The sequence below is a fragment of the Alligator mississippiensis genome, chromosome 1 (genome assembly GCF_030867095.1).
Source record: "Alligator mississippiensis isolate rAllMis1 chromosome 1, rAllMis1, whole genome shotgun sequence".
Lineage (NCBI taxonomy): Eukaryota > Metazoa > Chordata > Crocodylia > Alligatoridae > Alligator > Alligator mississippiensis.
The window spans coordinates 69,105,662-69,119,736 of record NC_081824.1 but is presented as its reverse complement, the minus strand read 5'-3'; the positions used below and the strand labels follow the sequence as shown (position 1 = coordinate 69,119,736).

Sequence of the window (14,075 nt, the reverse complement as noted above, 5' to 3'; positions counted from 1 at the left end):
TCACTTGTTGACTTCCACCACAGGTTTAACAACCATCATCCTTCAAATTTAAATTTTCTCTGGAATACTCTTACATTAACATCAACTTTTCCAATACCACAGTCCACATCTAGGATGGCCCCCTACAAACCATTATATACAGAAAACCCATAGACCACCATACTTATGTCCACAAAACTAGCACACCAAAAAAGTGGTTATCTGCAACCAGGCCCTCAGATACCACCATACCACCTGTGATGCCCACCTGACCAGCCTGAAGTCTGCCTTTATACTAGGATACTCCATTAGAGAAATAGACCACATGCTTGAAAGAGCTATCCAAATACACCACAGTAACCTGTTACAATACAAAAATAAAACCCCTGTGACCACACCCCCTGGTGGTGACCTACCACCATACACGGAAACCAATCCGAAGGATCACCAATCAACTACAACCTATACTGGACAAAGACCAGACCTTGAGAGAAATATTCCCAGCCCCTCCACTCCTGGCTTTCAAACAGCCCCACCAACCTTACCCAGATCATCATCAGAAACAAACTCTCCACTGCCCCACAGACATCAAGTAAAATGCAGCCTTACTTTGGCAAGAAACGCTTAACCTGTCAGCACATCTCCACTGCCACAACTATCAACACCCCACAAAGAAACTCTCAGAATCCATGGCCCCTACACACACCTTTCCCCAATTGTAATGCACCTGATCCAATGCACCAAATGCCCTGATGGCAACTTTGTGGGTAAAACCAAACAGCAGCTATGCAAGAAAATGAACTCGCAGAAAAAAAATATAAAAAGACAGAGACATACACTCATCATTAGAAGCACATTTCTCACAGAACAACTACTCTTGTCTCTGACCTCACTATTCTACTGCTCAAAGAAAATCTACCTAACCTCTTTTCAAAGTTGAACCTGGGAACAAAAATTCACAAGCTGTCTGGACACTAAAACCAAGGACTAATCACTGATACTGGATTTATGACCCATTATATCTATCCAATTTCTGAATACTTTCCACATAAGGAAAATGAGACTGCCTCACTCCCTTTTGATAGTCCTTGATCTCCTAGTACTCAGCTTCTTTTTCTTTACTAGTGACCTGTCTGCTACACCTGATTTTCTTTTGCTAATTATGTGTCTGCTACACCTGATAATTTCTCTCAGCCCCTCCCCTATGCTGTGCCTAGCATCCTATAATCGGAGACCTGAGGAAGAATATCTTGGATTCAAAATCTTGTCTAACTTAATCCCAACTATGTAGTTGGTCCAATAAAAGATATCACCTTAAGAAATCCATGACCCAGGAAAGCAGAAGTAGGCAAAGTCAGGAAGCAAGGGCCTGAACTGGAGTCAGAGGATTAGGAGGCTAAATTCTGTAAGGGACTGCTATGTGGGTGGTCATCAAGATAGAATGAAGAGCCAGGGAGGGTCAGTGGCAAAAAACAGGGATCCGGACTGAAGTCACTAGCCAGGGAGTCCAAACTAGGTAGCTGCAGCTGTGAGGGACCAGAATGTGGGTAACTGCATAACTAGAGCCAGGAGTTGGGCATCAGGGGGCAAAGGTCTGAATTGGAACCAGGAGTCTGTGGTTAGAGACCAGACATGGATTCAGGTTGAATCCAGAACAGAGGGAGAAGCCCCTGCCCTAATATATAGACTCCAGAGCACTGACAGGGCTGCTTTTTAAATATGGGGGGAGCCATGCCCATTCCGGTAATTGGGACCAGCTAGGATTAGTTAGGGCACTGGCAGCCAAGCCCACTCAAGGAATCAGGGCCAGCTAGGGCTAAAGCCTGCCTGCAGCCCTAATTACTGCAATCTCAGTGTTCCCCTTTTGGTGATTAAGACCTTTCACCCTTGATGATCTCTGGAAGTTCACTACTTGAATCAAAATTTAGAGGACAACTTGTCAAAACAGGTAACTTGATTCATCAAGGTAGATACTCCTTTGCTTTGAACAGAAAGAGATAATGGTGATAGCTATTGTAGAGGTTCAGTATCAACCCCCACAATATAGATATAGATTACAGCTTCCACTGCCAACAGGATGATTGTTCATCTAAATAATAGGTAATTACTGACTTGCCCTTGGGGGCTTTTCATGCAAGGAGCTACACTGTTTCATTCCATCATTTCCCCGGTACATTTGTTGGGCTGGAAAACAAAGAATTAAGGAAAATAGGAAATTTATGCACATTCTCCCTGCCAGCCAATTAAGTAATACAATGGGCAGGTACTAATGAGCATGACCCAAGCTTCCAGCATCTATCATCTAGATGCCTGATCACTCTGAGAGGAGCTCAGATCTACAGCTCAGATAGTCAATAAAGCCTCCTCAGACTCGAATGAAAATGAAATGAATTACAATGGTTTATTAACAAGGTCACAAACACCAACTAGAAGGTACCATTCAAACAAAAATCTGTACTATAAAACTATGTCTAATCTTGCTATGCTAATATCCTGTTATATACAATTCTATTTACATAAATAAGACAAGCCCCCCATAATAATAGGGAGGAAGAGGGGTAATAATCACCTTATGGACTGTGCGCTGGTACTACCAGGGAAAAGCAAAGTAAGTCTAGGACCATACTCTAGCAGTCTCCTAGAACAGCGTGGACTCAAATTCCAGTAGTCACAGCTTTACTTTCTGCTCTGAGATGAGAACAGAGCTCCTTGCAGTGTTGGATGAATGGAAATGGCCACAGAATTTGGAGGTCACTCACACTCTTGCTGTAGCCAAGTTTCACACTCAATCTCCCAACTGCTTCAGCTCTCTCTCTCTCTTAGACAAACCTGAATATACTTTCAATCACTCCAGACCATGCAACCACAGAACTCTCCATGCAACAATGGAAACCAGCCAACCCTCACACTACCTCAAAACCTCTCCCTTTTAGGCACACACACACACACACACACCCCTCAGTTCTCCTCAGGGACACCTTATATACTCCCTTTTCACATGGCACACATATTCCAGCAGCATCTCCTGTGCATGGCACACTACTCCTCACGCCACACTCCCTCACAGGGGACCAGTCCTGGTAATTTTCCATACCAGCCTGGGCCGCAGAGTCACCAAAACGTCAAACTAGATGGAGCCTTATACAAAGTGTATACAAAACCACTTGGAAAGTTAGTGATGAGATGTAGACTTTGGTACCTCCACTAGGAGGATGACTTGCAGCTGCTTAGGTCTTTTTCATCAGATCCGGCTGGTACTCTTCAGCAACTTATTTAATATCTGAGCACATCAGGGGATATAGGAGAATGTATTTGAGGGTAGGAAAGAACTAGGAAAAATAAACAGAGGCAATATTGATTCCAAAGGTTAAGAAATTGTGTTAATGTGTTATTCAGGTTTGCAACTTGGAGTCATGCCGGATCCTTAACTGCTGTTGTATGCCCAGGTAACCACATTAGCCAAGAACATGTTTTTTGCCCACATGTATTTGCCAAGAAAATTGCATCCTTTTCTTTTGCATGTGCATGGCATAAATTATTTATGTGGCTGCTGCTATCTAGTCTACATCCGAGTATAATTGCAGAATGTCAGCTGGTGTGGAATGCAATTGCCTGCTTCTTTAGGAACACATGAGAAAAGGACTCAAAGGTGCTTTTGTGCCAAGTCCAGCCCCCTGCATTTGCAGGCAACCATTTATCCAGAGTCCTACAGATCATACACGCCAACCCCTCACACAACACAGCCACAGAACACATCATAAGAGCAAAATCAAGAACACCCTACAGTTTGCAGTAAGTAAAAAGTAGGGAAAGCAAGAGCAACAGAAATTCCTGTCACTGAAATTACAGAGAAGTATTTTGGTTTATATGTACTCAGAGGGTCCTAAAAGAGGACCAGACTTCCTGCCACAGAGGAAAGCCAAGTCCATTTCAATTGTTGCAAATCTGACTTGTGGTAAAGATTCTTGACTTCAAATCTGGCAATTCCTGCATTCTTTGACCACTGAAAGTTCTCTCTCCTACTGATCAATCCCTTTTCCCATTCTTTTAGATCCTCAGCTTTCTCTTAGGGTCCTGTTTAATGTGCTTATTCATCCGACTAACTCTTCTCTGCCATTTTTCCTCTTCCTTGGAATGCATGCTCCTGATAGCATTTGCATATTTACCTTAGAGTATTTCCAGGCCACTTCTGTATCTGGATAAAATATACAGTAAATTTTGAGCTCTGAATTTTGACCTACAAAGTTTTATGTAGTGTGGCTCCTAGCTACCTAGATACTACTTCCCTCCAGGTAGAAAACCTTAACAACTGTGGTCATTCACAGCCTCTTATTTTAAGCAGAAGCACTCAGAGAACAGGAACTTCTCTAAGAAGGATTTCGTTTTAGGAATCTGGTCCACTATGCTTGCTGAACTTCTGTCCTTCCAAGCTTTTCTTGTAGTTGAGGGAACTGAAGATTTTAAAACGGTAGGCTTGAGAGAACATTGAGTTTTTGTGGATTTTTTTTGAAGGGAAGAGAGTCTTTAGATATTTTTTTTATTTGAACAGCAAGTTCACGGTAATAAAGACAAGAACATGCATAAGTGCTTGCAGGATCAGGACCTACATACTCAACATACTACAATTACATCATGCCATCACTGCATTGTATTGTAAGACTATTACTACATGAAGATGGCCATGATAGTGCTGTGCAATGAATCACCACATCACTCCAACATGTACCTTTAGATGGGAGTTATTAAAAGCACCTAAGCAGCAATCATGATTATAGATATAAGACACGTGGCCAGGGTGTCAGATACTTCTTGCTTTAAAGCTTTAAAATAGAAATATAACATCACATGCATCCTTTCAGAGATTATGTGTTAATTCCTATTATAAATTACTTATGACATGGTATCAGCTGCTAGGAGCCCGCACAAAGATGCAGAGTTATTCCTGCTGATACACCAGTACCAGTGAATCCTATTAACTCCATCTTTCAATTAGAAAAAGAGATTGAGTTGTTCCTCTGAGACAGGAGAAAAGGATTAAGCACAGAGAAAAACCTGTGGTTGAAAGTTCAAGGAATAACCCAAATTCAGAAGAAAGTTTACAATAGAAGAGGCTGACATGAGTCCTTGCAAAGTAAACCAGCTTTTGAATTCCAAAGACAATGTTAGTTTATATTACACACATACTCCTACACATGTTACTACTACCTTGAAAAAGAAATCTTGAAAATAGAAAAGAAGAAACTCGATTACCAAACTGGAAACGAACAAACGTAGTGGTTCTGTATCTGCACATGTACAGAGCCCTGCCAATGCATACTTTTCTTCTTATTGAAATCTGTCACATTTCAGTGTACCCCAGATTTATCTTGTTCACTTTCTCCAGAAATTAAGCAATCTGCATGGATCTGGGAGGGAGGAGCACAGGTTGCAAGAAAAAAGACTCTGAAGAAGGTTTGGGGAACCTACCTTATTTGCCGCTGTTAAACTCATGGTTATGTGTCCTCTCTTCTACGGCAAGAGAGAATCACACTTCTCAATTTTTTATGACATCCTTCTAAATATTTGCAAAAAGCCAGCTCCCTTTAAAAGTAGTGTAACTAAGACAGGGCAACAAAGGCAGCCATATCAGGTGCTGATTTGGGGTGGAGAGGATGGGTCAGAAATATAGTTGCTGCTGCCTCTCTACCTCACAGCTGTCCTGTGCACCTGGCTGACTTGTTGTATAGGGTTACCATACATCTGGGTTTTCCTGGACATGTCTTCTTTTTGTGTCCTCCCATCTCTGTCTGGGTGTTGTTTGTTTTTTTTAATATCAACAAATGACCAGGATTTAGGATTTCGTTCTGCTCAACATCCAAGTTTTCCCCAGCTCTGGGCGGCAGCAGGGTGGAGGAGGCGCCTGCTCCTTCAGTGGGGGAAGGGAACAAGGGAGGGGCAGCAGGGAGTTGTGTGGCTGGGCTGCACTGGTACCTGTGCTCGCAGTGGCTGGGCAACTGGGAGATACTTGTAGGGCTGGGGAGAACGGGGAGCTGTGGGTCAGGAGTGAGGGGCACCAGCACGGTCTGGGGGGCTGTGACTTGGAAATGAGGGGTAGAGGCAGGGCATGGGCATATCACTGCTCCCACCCCATCATATAACTTCCTCCCCCCGCCCCAACAGATGTCCTCTTTTGTAAAACTGGAAATATGGTAACCCCATATGTTATGCCTCTGCCTTTTAATCACCTTTTCTCCAGAGTAAACCTCCAACCTTTCCTCATAAAGGTTACTTTCTAACCTACTTATTACATTTGTGGCTTACCTCTGGATCCTGCATGGTTTCACTACATTCTTCCTATAATTTGGTGACCAGACTGGACACATGATTCCAGCTGAGGCCTAATCATTCCTGATTGAAGTGGTACTATCACTTGCCTTGTCTGGCATACAGTGTTTCTGTTATAGGAATCTAAAATTGTATTTGCCTTTTTTGAGACAGCGTTGCATTGCTGACTCATGCTGACTGTGGAAAAAAGTACATTTTAGTTGCTTTAAAAGGGGTGCAGAAGCTGCTACTCAGGGGCTTGGAGCAGCTATTATGATGTTTGTCACCTCAACTTTGCTTCAAATGAAGTTGGGCTGAAGTTGAAACAGATGTACTACACTTGTATCTCTAAAGTCATGCAAATATAACAATTGCATTGTAACCCTGGTAAATATAACCTTTGATATCAATATGATTGTTACTCCTGTCTATACACTTGTTATCCATCATAACTCCTTGATCCTTCCTGGCAAAGCAATTGCCTTTACCATTATTCCCTATGTCTAATACTTTGTCTTTGTTGAATTCCATTTTATTGTCTCGAGACCAGTTCCCCAGTTTATCAACATTTCTTTGGATTTTAATCTGGTCTTCCCAAGTGAACCAGATGAAGTTTAACACTTCCAAGTGTAAGGTGCTCCATCTGGGGGCAAACAATCCTCAAAATTACATACAAACTTGGTGGTGACAGCTTGACTTGCACCACGGCCAAAAGGGACGTAGAAGTAATGACTGACCATAGCATGAATATGAGCCATCAGTGCGAGGTAGTGGTCAGCAGGGCAAGTAACATGCTGGCATGCATCAACCAATGCATCTTATATAAAACTAAGGAAGTGATACTCCCGCTGTACTCAGCACTGGTGAGACCACAGCTGGAGTACTGTGTCCCGTTCTGAGTGCCACTTCAATAAGGACGTGGAAAAACTTGAACGGATCCAGAAAAGAGCTACCCGTATGTCACAGAGCACGGAGGTGCCCTGTTCCTAGAAAGGGGAAAACTGCCAGGGAAAGAGCCCTAGCAAGGAATAAAGAGCCCAGCTGGGGGTTGCCAGGACAACCAGGAGGTCAGCTGACTTAAAGGGGCAGGGCCTGGCTCCTATATAAAGCACAGACAGGAGGCCAGAGGCAGTTCCCTGCCAGCTACCAAAGAGGAAGGAGCTCTGCCCTGGGAGAGAGGGGAAACTTGATGCAGGGGCTGCATCTGAGAGTTAAAGGGTCACTGGTAGGACCGAATGTTGTTTGGGATGGTTGGCTTCTGTTTTTGTTATAGCCGAAGGGCTTGTGTTTTGTTGTTGTTAGAACCAGTGGTTTGGGTGAGGCTATAAGGGGATGGAGGAGGCCTCATAGGGGACTCACAGTGGAGTGTGAGGACTCCAGCATCAGTGAGGGCGCAGCATACAGCGTGCATAGACCCCAGCCCCAGAGAGGCATGTTTGAGAAGCCCCAGGGTGGGCGTGGCGAGCCCAGAGAGGGGGCCCTATTGAGAAGCCTTAGTGTGGGCGTGGCAAGCCCCAGAGAGGAGGCCCTATTGAGAAGCCCTAGTGTGGGCGTGGTGAACCCCAGAGAAAGGAGGCACTATTGCGAAGCCTCAGTGTGGGCACGGAGAGCCCCAGGAGACGGTCACATTATTGAGGAGCCCCAGTGTAGGCACAGAGGGCCCCAGGAGGGGGCCGCATTATTGAGGAGCCCCAGTGTGGGGCGCGGAAGACCCCAGAGCGTGGGCCGCATTGTAGATGAGTCCCGGAGAAGAGGGCACAGAGTGAGATAGGGACAGGGAGAGCCCTAGCACCAGAGGGAGCATGTATCCAAGGAAGGAAGGCCCAGAGAGACCAAGAAGGGGCCAGCTAGTGATAGAGCTGAGACAACAGCTATTCCATCGGCAAGGTGTGGACTGCGGTGTAGGGGAGGAAACGGAGCCGCAGATAGCGCCCCCTGGCAACGGGGCAGTACAATGGCAGGCTCCTGCTAATTAACATCAATTAATTAATTAACAGCAAGGCATGGCAGGCGAGAAGGCAGGTGGTTGCCTCAGGAACAGGTGTGCGGGCCACATTTTAGCTCAGCCCAGAACGGCTACCTGTTACACTGTATGATCAGGGACTTGCAAGGCAAGCCATACAAGGAAAGACTGAGGGATCTGGGCTTCTTTATCCTAAAGAAGAGAAGGTTGAGAGGGGACTTGATAGCAGGTTACCTCTATATCAGTGGAGTGCATCAGGAGCCCGGTGAACAACTGTTCACCACGGCACCCCCAGGGAAGACCAGGACCAATGGATACAAACTGCTGGAAGACCGCTTCAGGCTTAATACCAGGAAAAACTCCTTCACAGTCAGGGTGTCCAGGCTGTAGAATAAACTCCCTCCAGAGGTGGTGCAGTCACCTACCCTGGAGGTCTTCAAGAGGAGACTAGACAGTCACCTCACTGGGGTCACCTAACCCCAGTTGTCTTCCTGCTTAGAGCGGGGGGGGGGGGGTTGGACCCCATGATCTGCAAGGTCTCTTCTAGCCCCTAACAATCTATGAATCTATAAGTGTTTCCACTTTAGTCTTATCTGCACATTTAATCACTGCTATCTGTATCCCTACGTCCATGGTATAAAAAAATGTTAACTAGCACCAGCTACAGACCAGTCCCCTCGTGAAACCCCACTTAAGATCTGCTACTCTTACATTGATTCATCGATAGTTGTTCTTTACTGGAGATTATTCAATCAGTTTTGCATCCATCTAATTCTATTTAGCCTATATGTCTTATAAGAATGCCATATGGAATGTATCAAAAACCTTAATAAATACCTGGTATTTTTGGTCTATCACATTCTCTTTATCCACCCAACTGTTTTTTGTGTCATAAAAAGAAATGACATTGATGTGACATGATTTGTTCTTAATATAGCTACATTGGCTCCTAGTGATCCCCTCATCCTTCAACTGTATACAAACTGGCTGTTTTAAAATGTGCAGTAGTTGCTCCCAGGTAATAAGATGAGGCTGATCATAGGGTGTCTATAGTTTCCTGGATCCTCCTTTTGCTCCCTTTTAACAATGGGCACTTTTTCAGTCCTCTGGGGCCTCACCTATTATTTAAGTGTTCAAATATTTTTGCCAATGGCTTCAGAATTCCTTTCAAGTTTCTTCAGCAGCCTGAGGTCAGCCCTGCTGACTTAAATTAATTCAAATTTGGCAAATAATAATGAACAAGAATTAGTTGTGGTGGGAAACGCAACAATAGTAACATAAACTATTTTACAGACCTCTTTCATATGTTGAGGCTAGTTGTTCTTAATACAATTTTCAGACCTTTCTGATGCTAGAATTGAACTAATTGATGTTCCACAAATGCACTCAATATGCTTGTGGCCACCTGCTACAAAATGAACTCCTTTGCTGTATTCTTTATCATTATTGATAAGAGTAAATGAGAGAGACAACAAAGTTCTGGCTTCTACCAATACCCAGCTGAAATGGTACAGAAAGTAAGAGTGAGGTGAGGTTGCTGTTGCTCTGAACAAGAATGTTGCAGCTTTCATCTCTCCCTGTAATTTTCCACCTCAAATGTCAGAGATTGATATTTGCAGTAGCATAACTAAGGCAGGGCAACTAGGGCAGGAGTCTTGGGCACTGTGCCTCTGCAGGCTCACAGCTGCATCGGCAGCCAGGAGTCACTATTACAACATGCATCTCTGCTGCTTTTGGCACCCAGCTATCCTGTTACACCTACTTGGAAGGACCCTGGGGTCCCAGTGTTCCTTGATCCCATCTATTACCCAGAGAAACCCCGCCTTAGGGAAAATTGTCTACAGTTGCCAAACCAGTAATCACCCACAAGTCATATATTTGCATAGATAGAGATACCAACCATTACAAGCATATGTCCTCAGTTTTAGACTGCAACAAAACCACAATATGAAGAGGAGTTTTGGGGAGCAGAGTATTTAACTGAGTTCTCAGGTACAAATTAAAATAATACTAAACGTGTAAGTTCATTAGGGAAAAGACATTCATATATATTTGTACAGTACTTGGCACTGGTAACAGCTTGTCAGGAGGTAAACAGAACACAAGCTCCAGGCACTGATTCAGAGGAAGTGCCAAAATGGCACTCCCCAGAGAAACTGCACAACCACTGCAACCCAGCAGTCTTTCCTGGCCAGGTGCAAGGGGGCTGGACCTGATGATCTTGTAAGGTCCCTTCCAGCTCCTAACATCTATGAATCTATAAAACCTGCCCCCCCCACCTCCTATCTTGGGAGCTTATGTTGAGGCAGAAACAGTCTGTACCACCACTGCAACAGTGACAAGCCCTCTGCTAGGAGGAAAGTGCTTTTTTCCCTCCCTCCTGTGCTTCCCAGAGTGCCAGTATTTCAAGTTACACCACTACCTAGCAGAGTGCTGTCTTGGTTCATAACTAGGGTTTTGGCCTTGTTGAACAGGCTTGGAAGGATTAAATCAGGAAAAACTCCTGAAGAGATAGTTTGTGAGATGGATTAACTGAGGATGGGCTGCATCTGTACAACAAGGGCAACTGCTGTAACTAACCAGGGAGGCATGATATATGGCTGGGAAGAATGATGGAGGCTTGGAGCAGAGGTAGTCCCTACCTACCTAGTTCCAGCAATGATAACAAACAAGTTAAATGATGTTGCATCAAGATTTGGAAAGAAAACACAATTTAGGTACAAGTATCCTAAGTATGAGAACAGGCTTGGCATGTAAGTAGTGTTCTGAGTAGGTCCTGTATGATCAGGGAATGTAACTATAAAATTTACTGTGTGTTAGCTTATGATTTGACTAATGATGTACCTATATATGTATAAAAGATATAAATTTAGAAAGACTTTGGATCTGTTTACCAGCTGACAGTGAATAAGGCTAATCAGGTTATACTCACTGTATCTATCTACTGCAGTGGTTCTCAACCTTTTTAGATTTAAGGCACCACTCTATAACTTTTGTGAAAGGAGTGGCACCCCATTTCAAAACTAATTTATTCATTGCAGCGCTTACCAGCCTGGGATTCTCTGTTACTTTAAGAGAGAAGCAGCCCAGAAAGGGAGCACTGTAGGCCAGGCAAGGTGCAACTGCTGCAGGTTGCCTTAGTAAATGGGCAATGAATGAGATCAATTAGCAGTCACCTGCAGGCAGTCCAGGGTAGCTTTCTGGCTGAAAGGGGGCAGGGCCCAGGGAGGCATATAAGCCCAGGGCCTGAGCTAGCAAGGAAAAGCTACCAGGAAGTACTAGATGGACTACTGTGCTGCCTTGAATCACTAGTGAGGCTTTGGGAGCTCACAGCGGTATAACCCAGAGTTGGGAGATTATCTTCGTATCAATGGTGAGGGAAAGTTTGCCCTTTAAAGGGGCAGAGGGCTGCTTCTCTTTTTTGTGTTGATGTTGATGGGCCCAGAAGGGAGAGTTTATATTATAGCCTGGACGCTTATTGTTTCATTATAGTTCAAACTGTGGTTTGGGTTGGGACTTTGCGGGGTAGTATTCAGAAGTCCCATTACTACCTTAGGGGCACACAGTTGCCTTGAGCCCTGCCAGAGGCAGGCTCAAGGCTGAGCAAGTGCTGAACGTGGAGCAGGGGAGACTGTTAAGCCACAGAGCCCAGAGCAGAGCCAAGGGGCCCGATGCCCAAGAGGTGCACAGACAGCCAGGGGCCAGGAGCCTGACACCTGAGAGGGCCAGACTACAGCTGGTGCCTCAAAGCCAGGTCAAATACAGTGGGTTTAGGCTAGAATGTCCAGCTAGTGGAAAAGGGCAGAAGCCAAGGAGGTTGAAACCCCAACAGGAGATCTTGATGGTATAGCAATGCACATGAGGCTTGGGGGGTAGTGAAGGGCAGGAACAGAGCCATGCAATTAGTCCTTAAGGTTTATAGGTGCCCCATGGGCACAGGCTAGCAGAGAACACCTAATACAGCTCAGGAGGTGGGTCAGGACCAGCAGTGTGCAGGAGGGACCTGCTGGTAGTGGACAACGCAAGGCTCAGTCTAGGATTCTCAAGGTAGCCTCCTTTTTAATCCCATAATTATATCAAGGCATGGCAGGTGAGATGGAAGGGAGGGTACTCTAGAGGTGAAGTGGAGCATGGGTCTGGAACCACAAGGGGGTGCCACAGCTGCCCCTGGTACCCCAACGTGCTATACCTCCTCATATAGGGGACCAGAAGTGTGGGTGGGAGAACTAGCAGCTTGACAGGGACAAGCATATGCCTATGTCCTTGCAGAAGGGCCAGGTAGTGGAGGCATGGGAGTATCCAGGCAGAGAAGAGCCTGCACTTATCTCCTCATACCCCCCACATCCGAAGGATCTCACCACACCGCACTGATAATCACTGGTCTACTTGAACCATGTGGCAGTAGGAGCTGATAGCCCCTTAGGAACAGCAATGGAGGACTCATAGGGACAATGGTATTATTATTATTTCTATAACATATTTCTTTTGTGGTCCTTTTTTCATAGATTTCATTGACATTAGGGGCTTGAAGAGACCTCATGAGATCATCAGGTCCAGCCCCCACCCCCGCAGCCATAGGCAGGAAGTCAGCTGGGATCAAGTGACCCCAGCAAGAAATAAATCCAGACATTTTTTGAAGGAGTCTAGAGTGGCTGCTTGCACCACTTCTGTGGGGAGTTTGTTCCAGACTGTGGACACATGCGCCATAAATAACTTTTTTCTTCTATCCAGTCTAAATTGGCCTTCCTGAAGTTTATTGCCAATAGACCTTGTTATCCCTTGGTAGAACACCTGTTCACCAGAGTTCCCCAGGTCCTGATGTATCCCTCCTATGAAATTGTAAGCTGCCACCAAGTCCCCGAGCCTTCTCTTCTACAGACTGAAAAGTCCCAAGTCCCTCAGCCTCTTTGCACGGCCTTCCCTCCAGGCCTTGGATCATATGAGTGGCTCTCCTCTGGACTCTCTCAAGCTTCTCCACATGCTTTCTGAAGTGGGGGGCCCAATACTAAATAACCTGGAAGGCAAAGCTAGGTAGGATTTAGAGGGTATGTCTACATGAGACACTACTGTGAAGTCATTATTACGCATTTATTTAGTACTTATATTAGCAACTACTAAATAAATCTGCAGTAACTCAAGTTACTCTGCAATAGCACCAGTAAACATCTTTTAGGTTATGCTCTTGTGCAGTAGCCTAATAATACTGTGCAGTAGCATATTAGCTCTGTCCATGCTGTGAAGCGCTACTGCACTGTATTGTTTGGCTACTGCACAGTCAGTGTTTCATGTAGATGTGCCTGGAGAGACCTAGAAAATTTGGGGAATTAGACCAAAATAAATCTCATGAAGTTCAATAAGTTCTGCACTTAGGACACTTGTGGAATCTCCATTCTTAGAGGTTTTTAAGGCCTGGGTAGACATAGCTTTTACTGTCATGGTAGTTGGGGATGATCATGCTTTGAGCAGGGGGTTATACTAGATTACCTCCTGAAGTCCCTTCCATCATATTTTTTATGATTCTGTGAGTCAGAGGCCTGAGTTTAAGGCTCCCTATGCTCAAGGCTCCCTACATTTGAGGGTGTTTGAACATCTCATTTTCCAGTATGGTGATAACTATAAAGCCACAGATCACAAGCAGTCCAAGCCCTTATCAGATGTTCCTTCTTGAGATTAACCATTGCCCTTTGCATTTAATAATAACTGGAGAAAGTGGATAGTTATCTCACCCAAAGCAAAACCCCAGACACCACTCCTAGGTCAGCAGCAGGCATTTACTGAGCCACACACACCCTATTTTGCTAGCCAAAAAACCGTGTCTGAGGGTGACTTA

The 14,075-nt window shown here is 44.8% G+C and overlaps 1 long non-coding RNA gene across 1 annotated transcript in view; it reads right to left on the bottom strand.

Annotated features, from left to right (window-relative positions):
- Nucleotides 1-14,075, bottom strand: part of LOC132249966 (uncharacterized) — a 35,886-nt gene that overhangs the window by 16,196 nt on the left and 5,615 nt on the right. The gene's annotated exons all lie outside the window — the stretch shown is intronic.